The sequence below is a fragment of the Numida meleagris genome, chromosome 16 (genome assembly GCF_002078875.1).
Source record: "Numida meleagris isolate 19003 breed g44 Domestic line chromosome 16, NumMel1.0, whole genome shotgun sequence".
NCBI lineage: Eukaryota > Metazoa > Chordata > Aves > Galliformes > Numididae > Numida > Numida meleagris.
This window is the reverse complement of record NC_034424.1, coordinates 5,404,056-5,419,922: the sequence shown is the minus strand read 5'-3', so window position 1 is coordinate 5,419,922 and position 15,867 is coordinate 5,404,056.

Genomic DNA, 15,867 nt, shown 5'->3' with positions numbered 1-15,867 from the left:
CTCCATGCCCTCGAGGAGCAGCATGGTTGGGCTCAGTGCATGGGGCCATAGCCAGAAAGGAGAAAAATGGGCTTCATCCGTACATGGGGAGGATGCAGCCCCACACTGATGGAGGGGATGAGGGAACTCCTGCTGCTGCTGCAGCACAGGGAGCACCTCAGTGCCGGAGGGCATCACCCCAGCTGGGGCTGTGCAGGTGTTAGGGACACTGCGAGTCATACAAGGGGCAGTGATTTGGGATAGGAATTTGAATAGGAATAGGAATAGGAACAGGAATAGGAATAGGAATAGGAATAGGAATAGGAATAGGAATAGGGAACAGGAATGGGAATAGGAATAGGAATAGGATTGGGAATGGGAATGGGAATGGGAATGGAATAGTAGGAATAGGAATAGGGGGAATAGGAATGAGAATGAGGATGGGAATAGGAATAGGAATAGGAATAGTAGGAATAGGAATAGGAATAGGAATGAGAATAGGAATGGGAGTGGGAGTGGAAGTGGGAATTGTAGCAATAGTAGCAATAGGAATAGCAATAGTAGCAATAGCAATAGCAATGGCAATGGTAATGGTAATGGTAACAGTGATAGTGATAGTAATAATGACAACAATAAGGAGTTAATTCTTTATTAACCTTTATTAAAGAAAAAAAAAAAAAACAAAGTCCACAACTTTATGCAACTCTGGGGCAGCCCAGGGTGACCACTCTGCATCCCTTAGAACATGAAACCATGCAAGATTTGGGTCCTACCCCCACAGCACTTTGTGGCTTGCATTGTATCGGGCAGCCCAGGTGTCCCAGTGGCTGCAGAGCAAACCCTGAGGCCAGGACCCTCCAGACCTGAGCCCAAGGCTGGCTGGAAGCAGGGGAAGGGCAGCACCCCCTGGTCCTACGCCGTGCCCTTCATTTTCCTACAAGAGAATGGGCACAGAAATAAATCAGCCCCTCCCCGGCTGCAGTGGGGGTGAGGACGGTGCCAGGCCAAGGGCTGGGGCTGCTCGCGGGGGTCGCAGCCGGTGCCCACATCCCACAGCCTGCAGCCGGCGATGCGCTTGGCGATGCAGCGCAGCTCGCGCACGCCAGGAGTGAATGTTAATGGTGCCGAGCTCCTGGGAGAAGTGATCAAATTCTCCGTCGAAACCAACGAGGAAAGGAAGGGGAGGGGGGAGGAGGGGAGGGGGAACGGCTCCGTAGATTAATTCTGCTGATGAAAATTAAAATCGGGCATCTCCAAACCCGGACCAGGAGTAGCTGTCTCATTCCCAGTGCCTTTGGTAACCCCAAACCTCCCAGAGGGCTTCAGGGCACCGCACCGGGGGACACGGCACGGGGCCTCGAGGTGCCACAGTTGGGCACCCCTGGGTGGGACCCCCTGCACCCACCTCCCTGCTCCCCCCCCGTCCCCTCTCCCCTTCCAGAATTTGAGTTTTATCCCTGGCTGTTTCCCTCCTCCCTCCTCCTTCCCTCCGCCCGCTCTCCTCTCCTCGCTGCCAAGTCCGCAGGTTTCCCACTGTGACCTTGAGCTCGTGTTCCTGGAGCTGGTTGTGGGCTTCTTAAAGGAGCCGTGTGGGCAGCGGGGCCCCCGCCTGCTGTCTCCCCCTCCCCGGGATCCATGGAGATGGGGCACTGGGCCGTGATAGCACAGCATGACTGAGCCCCATGGGCTGAGGATCCAGCCCTGCTCATACAGCCCAGGACACGCTAAAAGCTCCATCATCCAGAGAGGACCCCAATCAATAGGTGCCTTCAAGGCAAGTCATAAAACTTGGACATTACCGGCACCGCTCGGCGCACCGCGGTGAAGGCGGTGTTTAATTCATGGGGATTAAATGGGGGAGAGAAGATGGGGGCCCCAGTGCTGCTGGGAAACCCATGAAGAATGACCTTAGCCATGGCTGGGGAACACTGCTGCTCGTGGGGGGAGCCCTGCAAGCACCTTGTGTCCCTGAGCACCGCAGCCAGGGCGTGATGCAAATACAAAACAATGTGTGGAGAGAGGGCTAAGGCAAATGTTAACCATGGGAATCATGAGCTGGTTCACCAGAAGCACGTGGAAATACTCCAGCAGCATGGGGATGGGGATCAGGGTGGCACCATCCCTGAGCTGGGACAAAGCACACGGGCAGGGGATGCTGCACGCTGCACCGCTCCACGATGCTTTCTGGGTGTGTGGAGGTTGGGACTCCAGAGATTGGTGTCGGGGCCCAGCACCAAGCTCTGCACTGCATCCTGTGAGATGGGAACCGGAGCACAGAGCCCATGGGTGGCTTACAGAGCTGTGCCCAGCTGTTACAGATACCTGTGGGGAAACTGAGGCACAGCAGGGCCTCAGATGTGAAGAGATGGATAACAAGGGAGGAACCCAGTGGGGCTCATGCCCGGCATCAGACCAACCCCACAACATCCCGAAGATCTCCTACTGCATCTCTGAACATATCTGGGCAACACAAAGGCACCGGCTGGCCACCGAAAGGCACAGCTCCATAGCCACTGCTCCACAGCGCTCCTGGACGAGGACAGACACTGCACCCTACGCTCGGTGCAGGGCCCATCCCGCAGGAAATGGGATCGCACCACCGGGATGGGAGAGCAAAGCACTGCAGCCACTGCGCATGGGGACACCCAGCACAGCTCCCCCCGGGGGAGGGGACGGAACCGGAGCCCCTGTGCCCGGGGAGGGAGCGGTGGGAGGAAGAGGAGGAGGAGGAGGAGAGGAAAGAAAAAGAGAAAAATGAGTTTTCCTGCTGCCCCAGCGGTGTGGCGATTGATCGGGCGCAGGTTAGTGTGGAGCGGTGCTGAGAGCCTCATTCCCAACCGCCGGCTCACAATTATTGGAAAAAAACCCGCGCTGCTGCTGCAGTGAAATTAGTTATTGATCTCTTGTCTGGGTGACGAGCGCGGCGCGGGGCTGCGGGGCCGCTGCTCCCCGGGGACACAGCCCAGCGCCGCGCTCACCCGCGGCCGTCCCATGGCCAGAGGAGGGCTGAGTGCCCCCCCGGGGACCCCCACCACGCACCCAGCCCCAAAAGCAGTGGGATGAACTGGTTCTGCCCAACCCCGGCCCAGCCTTCCCATTGTGGCCCCATTGGCACTGGTCGGGGTGTCCTGGGGCATCTCCCACCTTTGGGGCACCACAGAGGGCAGCAGAGAGTTGGGGGCTTCTGTTGTCTTCGTGCCTTGGGGGGTTGGAGCAGCCCGGGGCTGGTTTCCAAGGGGTTCATTTTGAGTTTCACCTTTCTAGTGGTGAATTCAGGAGGTTCTTCTGCACGGCACAATGGTGTCAATGGCTGGAGGCCAGCGCTGCCATTTCCTTGGGCATTTCCTTGGGCATCTGGGGGTTGTTCAGCCCCACAAAGGCTTTTCCCCCAACTATACTCCCCACAAGGAAACTGCCTGCAGTGCCTTTGGGGATAACAAGTCCCTTAAGGGGTTCCTGGGGGCAGTGGGCTCCGCAACACCCCCAGCTTTTGGGTTTGGGCTTTTTCCATTGGGATGCATCCAGTGGCCCCACAACCACGAGGTCCCATATGGGGGCTGGATGCAGATTGGCACCCAGGGGTGGCACAGGCTGATTGCAGTTCCCATGAGGAGACCCAAAGGCTTCGCCAATGGTGAGACGCCATGGGGATGGGACACGGGGAGACAGGAGAGAAAGCAAGCAGCGAGGCTCGGGGGGTGTTCTCAGGCCCTGTAATGGGGCACTGAGCCACTCTCAGCCCCACACTCGGCATCCCAAACCCCATCCATATGGGTGTCCTGGGGTAGGCTGGGGGGGTCCCGGCCCTTTCTCCACACCCCAGACAAAAGCTTGGCAACAAAAGGCTGTGGGATGCAGGGAGGCACCCCCCGTGCTGGGGGGTATTTGTTTAACCCACGGTGGGGGAGAGCAAGCTGCATTTCAAAGCGGTTCCCCCTTTGTCAGCCCTTGGCAGCCCCCCTCGGCGCAACATTCCTGGCACGGGGCTGCGCAGGGGGTCCCGACGGGCTCCGGTTACAGAACGCTGCCCCATCCCTGTGGGGCGGCTCCCGGCCCCATAGCTGCTTTTGCGGGAGGGGGAAAGGAGAGAACTGGGAAGGGAAAATGGAAAAATGCAGCCAGAATGTGGCAGCAGATGGGCCTGGGAGCCCATTCGGGGGCTCATAAGGAGAAGGTCTCCCCAGCTCCAGGGATTGCTTTCCACCCCCAAGCTGCCCCGGCCGTCACGGCTCCGTGTCCCATAGTTAAGGGGATGACTGCGTAGGGCCGTGCCGTCCCTCTCTGCCCCATGGAGCTGGCTGAAACCCACAGCAAACGCAGTGGCTGGGCAGATGGAAAGACCAAATGATGGCTTTGCAGGGGGGCCGGGTTTGTGTGAGCCATCGCTGTCTCGGTGAGCGACTTCGAATAACGGATACACTTGAGAAAATCGCCATCTGCTCCCGGACCACTCGCAACCGGAGGAAAAGGTGAAATAAAGGCAGGGACGGCGTTACCCGCCCGGCCTCGACGCCAGCAGCGGGGCCGTGCTTTGTGCAACGTCCCCAAAGCCATTCGGGCACGAGAGGATGGGTTGGGTTGAGCAACGCGCGAGCACCCCGGGTTCGGTGAATTCGGCAGGAAGATGGACTCTTGCCAGATCGATTTTTTTTTTCTTTTTCACCCCCCCCCCCCATCTCTCCATTTCTAGTGCCTCCTGCTTCCAGCTGGGCTGGAAACACCACAAAAACAGGCGCTACAATGCAGCACTTTCGTGTTTCAAGCCCTGGAAGAAACCAGACGTGAAAGATAAAGAGCCCATTGCATGGGGACGGTGATGGTGGGGTTTCTTCTCCATCTTTTGCTCCTTGCTGGGATTCACCTGAGCACGAGTGAAGATGTACCTGGAAAAAGCTCGGGTAGGAGCCAAGCAGAACCCTGCTGTGTTGTCTGAGCTCAGACAAAAGCTCCCGTTTGGTTTTGATGGTGAGCTGGAGGCCGGCAACTCACTTCCCCAAAGTTGGACACAGCACAGGGCTGGGGAGGGCTGGGGGTTCAGGGATAGCCCCACACCCCATAGCCCCACACCCCATGGCCCCACACCCCATAGCCACAGTGGGTTTCCATCAGCCAGGACAGCACCCTGAGCACGGCACTGCTAGATGGCCATGGGTACGATGCTGAGGTGTGGGTGCAGTTGCTGTCTGCAGTGGGTCCTGCGGGCGCTGTGACCACGGGGGACAGCCCCACCGAACAGCCCCCTGACCCCCATCCCCAGCAGGACCCCAGGCTGGCAGCCATCCCCACGCACAGCCCTCCTGCAAGGAGCAAACCCCACCGGACACCCCAGGAGGAGGAAGAGGAGGGGGAGGCAGAAGGGCTGGCAGAAAGCAGCCGAGCAGGAGCGATGCAGGCACGGCGAGGCGAGGCTGAGCGCGAGGGAGCGGGAGCAGAAATCTGTTGCCCAGGATGTGTGCTTTGCTGTCAGCCGGCTCTGATTAACGGGCTGCCTTCCAGCTCCGAGCCGGCTGCGTTCCTGGCAGCAGCCGAGGCCCCACGGCTTCCTGCCGTAGGAGTGGCTTTGCTGAAAGGTTACATTTGCACAATGTGCCGCTGGAAAAGCGGTGCCAGAGGTTGCAGGCGGGGGAGCCGGGCGGGCAGGCAGCTCCGTTCTGTGTAATGGAAAAAACCCTCCGGGGGACGCGCGGGGAAATATCACGTTACGGTCCCCCCAGCACCGAGTGGGGCCGGGGACTGGGCTACGGGGACAGGAGAGGGATGGGGGGGGGAGTGTGCCCCATCGCGCAGCTCTGAATGGGGACAGATGATGGGGTTGTGCCCCCCGCTCCGAGCTGTTTGCTGTGGGTCACCCAAATGCTGCCCTGTGCCACCCGGCGGGGATGGAGGGTGCGTGTCACTGCCGCTCGGTGAGGAACATTGAGGTTGTTGGAGGGAAACGTCCCAAATGTGGCACGGGAGAATTTCTTTCGGTGGAGCCTTGGAGCCCAAGTGCTGTGATGTGTGCGTTGGGCACAGCCGTGGCCACATCCACACACACACTCATGCTTCTCACCCCCAGCTTCTCCCAGCGTCAGTACCCCGTGGCTTTAGGAAGGGGAAAGTTACTTTGTGTCTGCGAAGTCCCACTCCTCGCTGAGCCCACCCCATCTGCTCCGTGCCCCACTGCTTCCCCACAGCCCCCTGCTCCCCCCCCAAGCACCGCCTGCCCCCGGCGCTCTCCTACAGCATTGCCCCAGGCTGCAGCTGATGCCACTCTGGGATGGGACTTGTCCCCTGCAGCAGACATCCCAACCCTCCAAATGTTCCCCTTCCCTCCTCCATCGCCTCTTGCAAAGGATTTTTTCCTTTTTGCTTCCCTCGTTTCCTTGGTTTCAAGGTTTCTCTTCCTCATCGAGCCCCGTATTAATGGTGGATTCTCAGTTTCAGGGTGTTGGTGGGGCAGGAAAGGGGGATTGCAGCCACCCCAGCTTTTCTCTCCCCATGTGTGGGACCCAAGAGTTTTGTGCCCCAGTTCCTTGGGTTTGCCCCAAAGCTTTACCGTAATCTCACACTCCCCCTGAGCTGCGTCTCCTGCTGGAGCCAACTGGGCTCCCAACCCAGCCTCATTCTGCTGCACAGCACCGCCCAGCCCCAGCCCCGCTGCACCTCCAATGTCCCTGCCTTCCCTCTCTGCCTGTTTTCATTAGGATTTGGAGATAAGCTTCAAAATAAAGGCAGTGTTTTCAACCGCGCTGCCTTATCAGCCAGCATCCGACAGCGTCCTTCCAGCGGGGCCCAGACCCAGCGGTGCTGTGCGGGATGCTCCAGGGAACAGGGACCCCAATCCTCTCCCCTCAAATCCTGCCCATTTGCCGCCCCACAGCCTGCAGTGGGGCTCCGGAGGGCACCGGGGGCTTTGGGAAGCTCTCTCTGCACCTGGGGACGGCAACGTGCATGCACCCACGTGCGGGAATACAAACGCAGCGCCAGCTCAGCACACCTGGATTTTATTCCTGGCTCTGCCGCTGACCTCCAGCAGTTGTTTCCCTTCCCCGGGGCTGTCTCCTCTCCCGCTCTGTCACACCACCAGCACTGCTTTGCCCCCACTGAGGTCCCCAAGCTCCATCACCCCTCGGCTCGAGACAGAGCCCGCTTCGAGGACACAGCCCTCCCCTGCCCTTTTCCCAAACAAGGTCCCCAGCCCGATGGAATAACACTGAGCCCACCGAGCGCTCGCTTGCGGACAGACGGCAGAGATCTGGCTGGTCGCGCGGGGTTGGCTTTCGTCCTCATTTCCAGCTGCTAAACTGCATTATAGACAAGTTAAAAATACATCGCATACTTTCCTAATGTGACTTTCCCGTGGTAGGCGAGCAGCACTGCCGACACCGAGATGCCGGGCGATGCAAGCGGGGCTGCAGAGTGGCTCTGCATCCCATGGGGGGGACCTGCACGCTGGCGGGAGGCTGCCCCGTGCCTTGCCTCAGTTTCCCCTCCGGTGAGAGCATTTGTGGTCCCTCCCCTGGGATGAGATTTGACAGCAATCAAAACACGCCTATGAGAATTCAGCGCTATTTGGTTGGGCTTTGCAGAAAAAAGCGACTTTTTGCGCAGGGAGCAAAGATCAAGAGAAGTCCAGAAGTGAGCTAGAAACCGTCTGTTAATAGCATTATAGCACAGTAATTCCTGGGCATGATGGGAACTGCAACACGGCATGCCACTGAAACACAAGCAACATGCAGTGCGGCTGCAGCACGAGGCAGCACCTACAGCGGTGTGGGTGCGTGCCTGGAGATCCCTTGTTCCTTTGCTGCGGGTGGAAGGAGCAACCCAAGTACCCAAAGAGGCAACGATGGGTTCCCTATGGCTGGGACACATCTGCACCCCAGCAAATATTTGAGCAGCGTTTGGAGGCCGGGGCACAGCTGCTGCTCCTGAGTGCGGTGCGTGCCCACCAGTGATGGTGTGGCATCTCCCACATTGGCTGCCTTCTTGCTGGGCATGGAGGTGATGGAGGAGCTGCAGGACCTCTCCATCTCCACACCACTGCAATGCTGAGACATGGGGGACTTCCCATGGGCCCCCAGTGGACACTCATTCCCATGGGTCCCCAGTGGACACTCATTCCCATGGGTCCCCAGTGGACACTCATTCCCATGGGCCCCCAATGGACACTCCTTCCTGTGGGCCCCCAGTGGACACCCTATCCTACAGGCCCCCAGTGGACACTCTTTCCCATGGGTCCCCAGTGGAAACGCCTTCCCACTGGCCAAGGAATGGTGCAAGAAGAGATGATTTCATGCCCACGGTACTGGGGTATGAGGCTGCATCTGATTCCAGAGCAGCCTCATCAGGCACCTCCTGTAGGAGCAGGGATGGGGAGGGCAAGGGTCCCCACAGCCAGGAAGGGCTCAGCAGGAAGGGGAGAGCTTCGAGAGGGTGAGGAAGGAGTTAAACCCTGGCAGAGCCAGCCCCCACCCTCTCGCTTCTCTGCTAACTTTGGGAGGAAGGGAATAGCATAAAGGTAAGAGTGGAGGAAGGAGAGAGAGGAGACAGATGAGAAAAGGAGAGAGAGAGGGAGAGGGGGAGCATGGAACAGACGGCGGAGAGGGAGCGCGCGTGGGGGAAGATGCTGACGCTTCTCCTCCATCTCTGCGCGATGCAGATAGAGGGGAGCAATAAAAAAATAAAAAAAAATAATTAAAAAAAAAAAAAGAAGGCAGAGACCAAGGGAACATGGGAGAGGGAGAAGGAAGGAGCCCAAGCAAGGGAGCATGTGTGAAAGTCGCAGTGAGAGAAGGGGCCTCTTTGATTCCCCGTGCCTCATACCAGACAGTGTCTAGACTGCAGCAATTATTGTCAGCTCAGAACACCCAGGCATTGCCATTTCAGCTGAAAGGGAGCTTAACAAAGAGCGAGGAAGAAAAAAATACCCTGCGAGCAGTGTGCTAGGCTGCCTGCAGCACGAGGGGCTCTTCGGAGGGCCCTCCACCACCCCAGCCCCCTGGCAAACCCCAGCCCCGTGGGCGTGCAGTGGGGTGGGCGATGCTGCGAGCCCCATCCTGCTGCAGCCGTGGGGTGGGAGCGGGTCCTGGCCCAGCCCCAGGGCCCTTGGGTGTGCCAATGTGGGGGAGCTCTCCACTAAAGGCCCTCGGGGTTTGGGAGAGGAAGAGGAGAGGAGGAAGGCTTGGTGCTTCTGCACCAGGGAATATCCAGCGAGCCACATGTTTTCGCAGAGTCACAGAACAGTTGGGTTGGAAGGGACCTCAAAGATCACCCAGTTCTAGCCCCCCCGTGCAGTGGGCCGGTTGCCAACCAGCAGATCACGTTGCCCAGAGCCGCATCCAACCTGGCCCTGAACAGCTCCAGGGATGGGGCACCCACTGCTGAGCCCGCTGGTGGCAGGGAGGCTGCGCCGTGCTGGGGCATCATGGGGTGACACTGCCCCATGGACCAAACCAGTGCGAAGACCCTCAGCAGCCCCACATGGAGCCATCAGAGCAGCGGTGCCTTTGTCAAGAGTTTTGTTTTCTCTGCCTGTTTGAGCGGTGCCCGCTGCCTGTTCCAAACCCAGTCTGGCTCGGCTGAACTGATTGTCACTGTCACCTCTCTGCCTTTGGGGAACAGGATCCGTTTTCTGACCTGGCCTGGTTGTGTCTGCAAAACCAAGGGCTTCTCCTGCCTTGAGATGATGGTTCTGATGCCGTCACGTGGACATCACTGGCCCCATCCAGGATCTGGGCACAGGAGCAGAGCAGAGCTGATGACAGCAGAAGACTCACAGAGGTCCAACATGGAAGGAGCTGCTCGGGGAGGGCCGTGGCCCTGTTTCCACATGGTGTCCATGGAGATAGGACGTTCCCTCATGTGATGTTCCCCATGGTGCACAGCTCAGGGCTGGGCACAGCAGCTCAGGAGTCCCAGTGTCACCCTGGAAGGGCCCATGGCTTGTAATGCTTCGGGCCGGTGTTACAGCCATGGAAGACATCAAGTTTCCAACCAAGTGTGGGTGCTGCAGTCATACCAATATATGGGACAGGCGGCTTTTCACCCTGTGGGTTTGGGTCAGAAAGGGTTTGACCTTCCCAGGGAGCACTGTGCCCTGATACGCACCGCGTCCCATCCGCAGTGCAGCCCCAGTGCCTGCGGTGCAGCTCTGGGCACGGGGCAGCAGGTCCCTGATGCTCTGCCAGCTGTGGGGCTTTGGAACAACCGCTCCGGGGCTCTGCATCTCAGACCGAACACAACCGCATCATGCAGTGGGAACACCACCAAGACGGCTCTGCAGATCCCCCGGTGCCAGGCTCCCATCTACGCGTGGTTAAGCAGTGCGAGAAGGAAGACCTTGCTTTCTCCTCTCCCCCACGGGGCAGCTCCAATGGGCACAGCAGGGGCAGCTCCACTGGGGCTGGCACCGCTCCGTGCCCCGTCCCCATCCCAGGGCAGCCTGAACCTCGCCGCCCCTTCTCTCCCCTCTGCAAAGCTGTGTGCTAACGCCAACCTCATGTTTTCCAGTTCCTCTAGATTTACCCCCACTCTTTTTTTTTTTTTTTTTAAATCTCCCCGCTTTCCTTCCTTCCTTTTTTTTTTTTTTTTTTTTTTTCTTCCTGGGTTAAAAATAATCAAGTTTCTGGGAAGCAGCAACTCCTGCTGCGCTGCCTCCCCGCACTCGCCCCGGAGAATAGCTCAGCCCGGCGCTGGGCTGCGGCCCCTCCTCGCTGCTCGCTCCTTCCTCCTCCCCACCCCCTACAGGGATCTGACTAATATGCTCGGGCTCTGCTTGCCAGCTCAGCTGGAAAGGAATTTAACCGTTGCGTGGTCTGGAGGGAAGAGCGGGGAGCCCAGAGCTGCCCCGCAGAGCTGCGACCCTCCTCGCATCTCTCCTGGTTGGCTCCGTGCCTGGCCACGTTGCCCCGTGCGTGGGGAAGAGGGATGGGGAAGGAGGGATGCTCCATCCCAGCACCCAGCAGCCCCATCCCGGAGCCCCCGGCGGATGCAAGGATCTCCTCCGTATGTTCCCTGCCTTCTGCTGGGGGCAAAATGCAGCACCCTGGGTGCTGTGCTCCCAACCAGCAGGGATCATGGAAATGCCTCCCCCACCCACTTGTGCTTCCTGTGCACCAAAACCCCAAAGCAGCGCAGCACGCTGCTCATCCCAGGCCTCAGCGCTGGGCGGTGGTGAAAAGCGGGGACCCATAGGATGTGGATGGGGCTCACAGTGGTCCCAGCTCTGCAGCAGCAGCTCCGCAGTGGGGCTGAGACCCTGGGCATGGAGCGCTGAGCTCAGAGCTGCTGCAGTGCAGTGCTGTGGCAGCAGCCCTCCTCCGGGGTGCTGGGAATCAGCCTCTGCACCAGCACAGCGAGCAAAGGCAGCGTTGTGCCTGGGTGAAAAACACACGAGGAGAAAGCTGCCTTGACCAAGGTTATCCCAGAAAGTCCGAGGCAGAGTCCCCCCCTCCCCACAGCTCCAGCTTGCTGCTGTGCTGCAGCATCTCCCTGCTCCGCTGAAAACTCCCCTTGAGATCTCCTGGCCGTGGCAGAAGCACTTGGAGGCCAGGAAAGCTCAGCCCAACACAGAGCAGTGCCAGCCCCAGCTGCACCCTGCCAGGGCACGGAGCGTCCCAGAGCAGGATGTGACCCTTCCCACAGCACGTGGCCCCTCCAGAGATGGGGCTGCAGAGGAGGAAAGGGCACTGGGGATGAAGAGGGGACCCAGGGAAGACCAGGGAAGAGTGGGGACCCTGTAGGTGCTGGGATGCTCCATGCTGCAGGGTCTGTGGGAGGGGGGCTTTGCTGGCAAGAAGGGTTTGAAAAAAGGAAGATGTCTCCTCTCCAAATCCTCCCTTAAATGGCAGTTCTGCTGTCAAACAGGAAAGGATGGAGCACGTCGATCCTAAATCTCCCCGTGCTCCGAGAGCTGCTCCCAGCCCCGCTGCCCCGCAGCAACCCCAGCAGCCAGGAAGCGCTGGCAGGAGGGAAAGGGGTTGAGAAACTGCAGGCAGCAGGATGAGGCAGGAGCCAGCGCAAGCAGGATGTGACTGGGGGGTGACGGGGAGGCTGGAGGGGTGCCACGAGGAAGCGGTACCCGGGGCCATCCTGTTACCTCCCTCCCACGGCCCTCCAGCCCCAGCACCGCTCCCAGCACAGCGCTTCTCTGTTTCATCCCTGCCACCTAAATTCTCTCTCAACAGCAAAGCAAAGCCTTCTCCTTCCATCTTTTTGCAGGGGTTTTGCACTCTTGCCCTTGCTGGGCACATCCGGGGCTGTCACTCTGAGCTGTCCCTGCCACAAGTGTCCCAACCCTGTTAGTGCATCTGCGTGGCAAACCTGATATTTGCTGGTCCTTTTTCAGCACAGATTTTACGGCAGTGTTGGGAGGTGTGGGGCGGAGGGGGAGCTCGGACCGTGCCCTTCTCAGTTCTCAAAGTGTTGTTTTAGCACTGCAGAAAGGAGAGGGGAGAGAATGAAGGAGGAGAAGCAGCGAAAAAAAAGAAAAGAGAAAAAAAAATAAAAATGATCTTTTCTCTCACTGAAAGTGACACCCAGAGGAGCTCTGCTTTGTTTCCCCCCAGCTCTGGCTGGTCCCGAGGTGCTGACACCTTCCTCTGCTGTCCCCTTCACAGAGCTCCCATTTCCTTGTCCCTCACCTGCCCTTCCCCTCCACATCCTCCAGAAATCCCCATGTTTCCCAGCTCCGACATGGCCCAGCGAAGCCAATGCAAGAGCTGCTCCTGTTTGGGAGGAGGGGTCCCACCCCAGGCACGAGCTGCAACCCCCACCCTCTTGGAAGGCAAGAAGAGACACGCAAACAACCCCCTCCTCAATCCTGCCACGCCGAAATGCATTAAAAAGGATGGAAAAGCAAACACCCTGATGGGCAAGAATGCACGCTGGCTTTGTGGCAGTTCACCATCAGTCTTGGCTTCAGCTCATATCGGTATGGAGCAGCTTTGCTGTGGGGCTGGATGACAGGGAGACCTTCCTGCAGCACAAGGGGTATGGGAAGTGGGCTGGGGCTTCACAGCAAAGGTGCTCCAGGGTCAGCTGGGCTGAGCGGGCATCCCGTACAGAGTGTGCTGGGTTCAGGGCAGGGGATCCTGTACTCCTCTGGGAAGATGTGTGGTAGAGTCACAGAATCATGAAGGCTGGAAAAGAGCTCTCAGATCCCCAGGTCCAACCCCAACGCACCCCCCATGCCCAGTGCCACATCCCCACTTGAACACCTCCAGGGACAGTGACCCCTCCACTCCCTGGGCAGCTGTGCCAGTGCATCACCGCTCTTTCTGAGAATATTCTTTTCCTAATACCCAACCTGAGAAGGCCCCGTTCTACCCCAACACTGGCCTGCTGGGCAGCAAAACCTCGAGGGCTCCAGGGTGCTGTGGCTTTGCTTTTCCAGCTCTTCACGCAGGCAGGGATATCACATGGCATGTATGCTGGGCAGGTTTGAAAAGGCAAACCATCTTCCATCACTCACATGACAAATTGTATTTGGGCATTTTCTAAAAGATTTTTTTTTATTTTTTCGTTCCAACAAACCTATTGCTTTCAGCTCAAAGATTACCTCAATGTAAAAGAGGAGATCTAAAGAAAATAGGCGACCTCCAAACACAATAAAAGAAAAACCTTTCTGTGCAAACCAAACATCATGGCTTGACCTAAACTAAACACTCATACTGGTATGGGGTATTTTGTGGCTCCTTATTTTTTTCACTTTGCCCCAAAGCCCCTCCTATATCCCCATCTCTGCACTGACCTGGTCCTACTTCCACACCCAGGACGTTCTCTTTGGGCACCAACCAACACTCTTCCTTCATTTTCCCATCCACATGGTTCTCCAGCCATGGACGAGACCCATTGGACGTTCCTCCATCCACAGAGCAGGCCCAGTGGATGACCTTCACCAGAAGCAAGGAACACTTCAGTTCCTCCCCTTCATGGCCTGCCCCAAGCATCCTTCAGAGGAGGCCAGGGCCAAGAAGAGGAGATGAGCACCCAGAAGAGGTTGGTTTCCCTATGGCTGCAATAGGGGAGATCTATGGGGAGGGGGCTACACAAAGAGATGTTGGGTTCCATTTCCAGCCCCCCACCCCTTGCTGGGTGTGCCAGGGCCGTGCCCTCCGACCTGAGGCAAAGAAGTGAAGCCTCAGCAAAGTAGCAAACAAGTCGAGGCGTAAACACGGCACGAATCCACGGCGCTTCACCGCGGTTCGTTATCTCTAGTTAGACTGGAGACGGTAGAGCCGGGTTTGAGGAGAGCAGAAATATCAGCAATTAAAGATATGTCGTGTCAAAAAAACTCTAAACTGATTAAAGTTGAAGGCTCCGTTTTCTTCTTTTCATCAGAGAACGGAATCAAAACCTGCCTGGAAAGACGCGCTCCCCCCGTTCCCAGCGCTCCGAAGGCAGCGCCTGCATCCGTCCTGCTGTGTCCCTGCATTTTAATTACCATCTTATTAATATTCATGAGGATAGGCACTCAAGGGGGATTGCAGTCTGTCATTCTCTCTCTCTTTCTTCCCCCCCCCCTCTCTCGGCTGAATCTGTGTGGTTTTTTTTTCCCTTTCCCAACAGTTGGCGTGCCGCAGATCCGTACCGCGTGCGCGCGCCGACCCAAGGTGCTGTGTGTGCAAGGGGAGGGCACGGGGGCTTGCACACGGGTGTGGGTGTGAGTGGGATTGCCCCCACGGTGCATGGCATCCGGAGACGAAGCTCAGCCCTGCCGCTGGGAGCGAGCATGTGTCTGCAAACGTGGTGCCGGGATGCCGGCATGGGAGCGGAGCGGCACGGTGCTGCCAGCAGAGCGGATGCACGTGCAAGCAGGCGTGCGAGGAGCGTGTGCTCACACTTGCGTGCATTATCCCGGCTGTACAGGTGTCTCCGAGCGCCTGGGTTGATGGTGTGGGACCCCACTGAGGCACAGCCTGGGCCGTCGGGGTGAAGTGGGTCCTGTTTTCTCAGGCATGCCCTGTGAGCCTGGCGTGTGGGCACACAGAAGGCGCAGGTTGGCAGTGGAGCTGGAGGTAAATTGATTTTCTCATGCCTAAGTTGAGCAATATGGGGTTCACCCGCTGCCATGTGGCTTGTAACCTTTTTTATGATCCCTACTGAACGTAATGGCCCTGTGGGTGGTGGAAAAGAGCTCCCATCACTTTTGCAAACCCACACATGCCCTGCTCCCATCTAGCTGGAGGAAACACGGTGAGGACTGGGCTATCCCCAGCTGGGCCACAGCCCCTGGGGCGATGCCGACCCATGGGCAGGTCCCCCATCACCCCACAGTCATTCCAAATATCCAACCATCACCACATGCACCTCTGTTTTCAAGGAAGATGCAGCACCCATGCTCCATCTTCCAATGCTTTCCTCTTGGCTAACACCACCAAGAGCCCAAAGCCCTTTGAGGAAGGATCCCACTGCCCAGTGCACAGCCCCACTGTCACCAACCACCTGCAGAAACCTGTGGAGAGACACTCCAACTCCACGGCTCCCCAACGCCCCACTTGCTCAGCTCCACAAATATTTGAATTAAAGTCCCCTGGGGAGCCGCAGTCACAGAGTAACTGATTTCTCCTCCTTCATTATATCTCTGTGTAATTTACCGAGGGACGGCAGCGTGTGCCTCCGTTCGAGTGAATTCCCAGCAGGACTCCCCAGAGCTCACAAATCAGGCAAAGGCAAGGCATTAGAATATGAAAGGTGAGGCTGGTCTCCCCACCAAGACTCTTCTCACTCTTCCCCGGCTCCAGCAGTCCCAAATTACGTTTGATTTCCGCCTGCCACCTCTGGTGGGTCACACTCCTGTGCGAGCAGGGAGGTGCTTGGGCACAGGGCTGTATCCCCAGTTCTGTCCCCTGCTCGCTCCCGGTCCCTTCTGGGCAGGAATGTGATGAGGGTCACCTCCCTCTT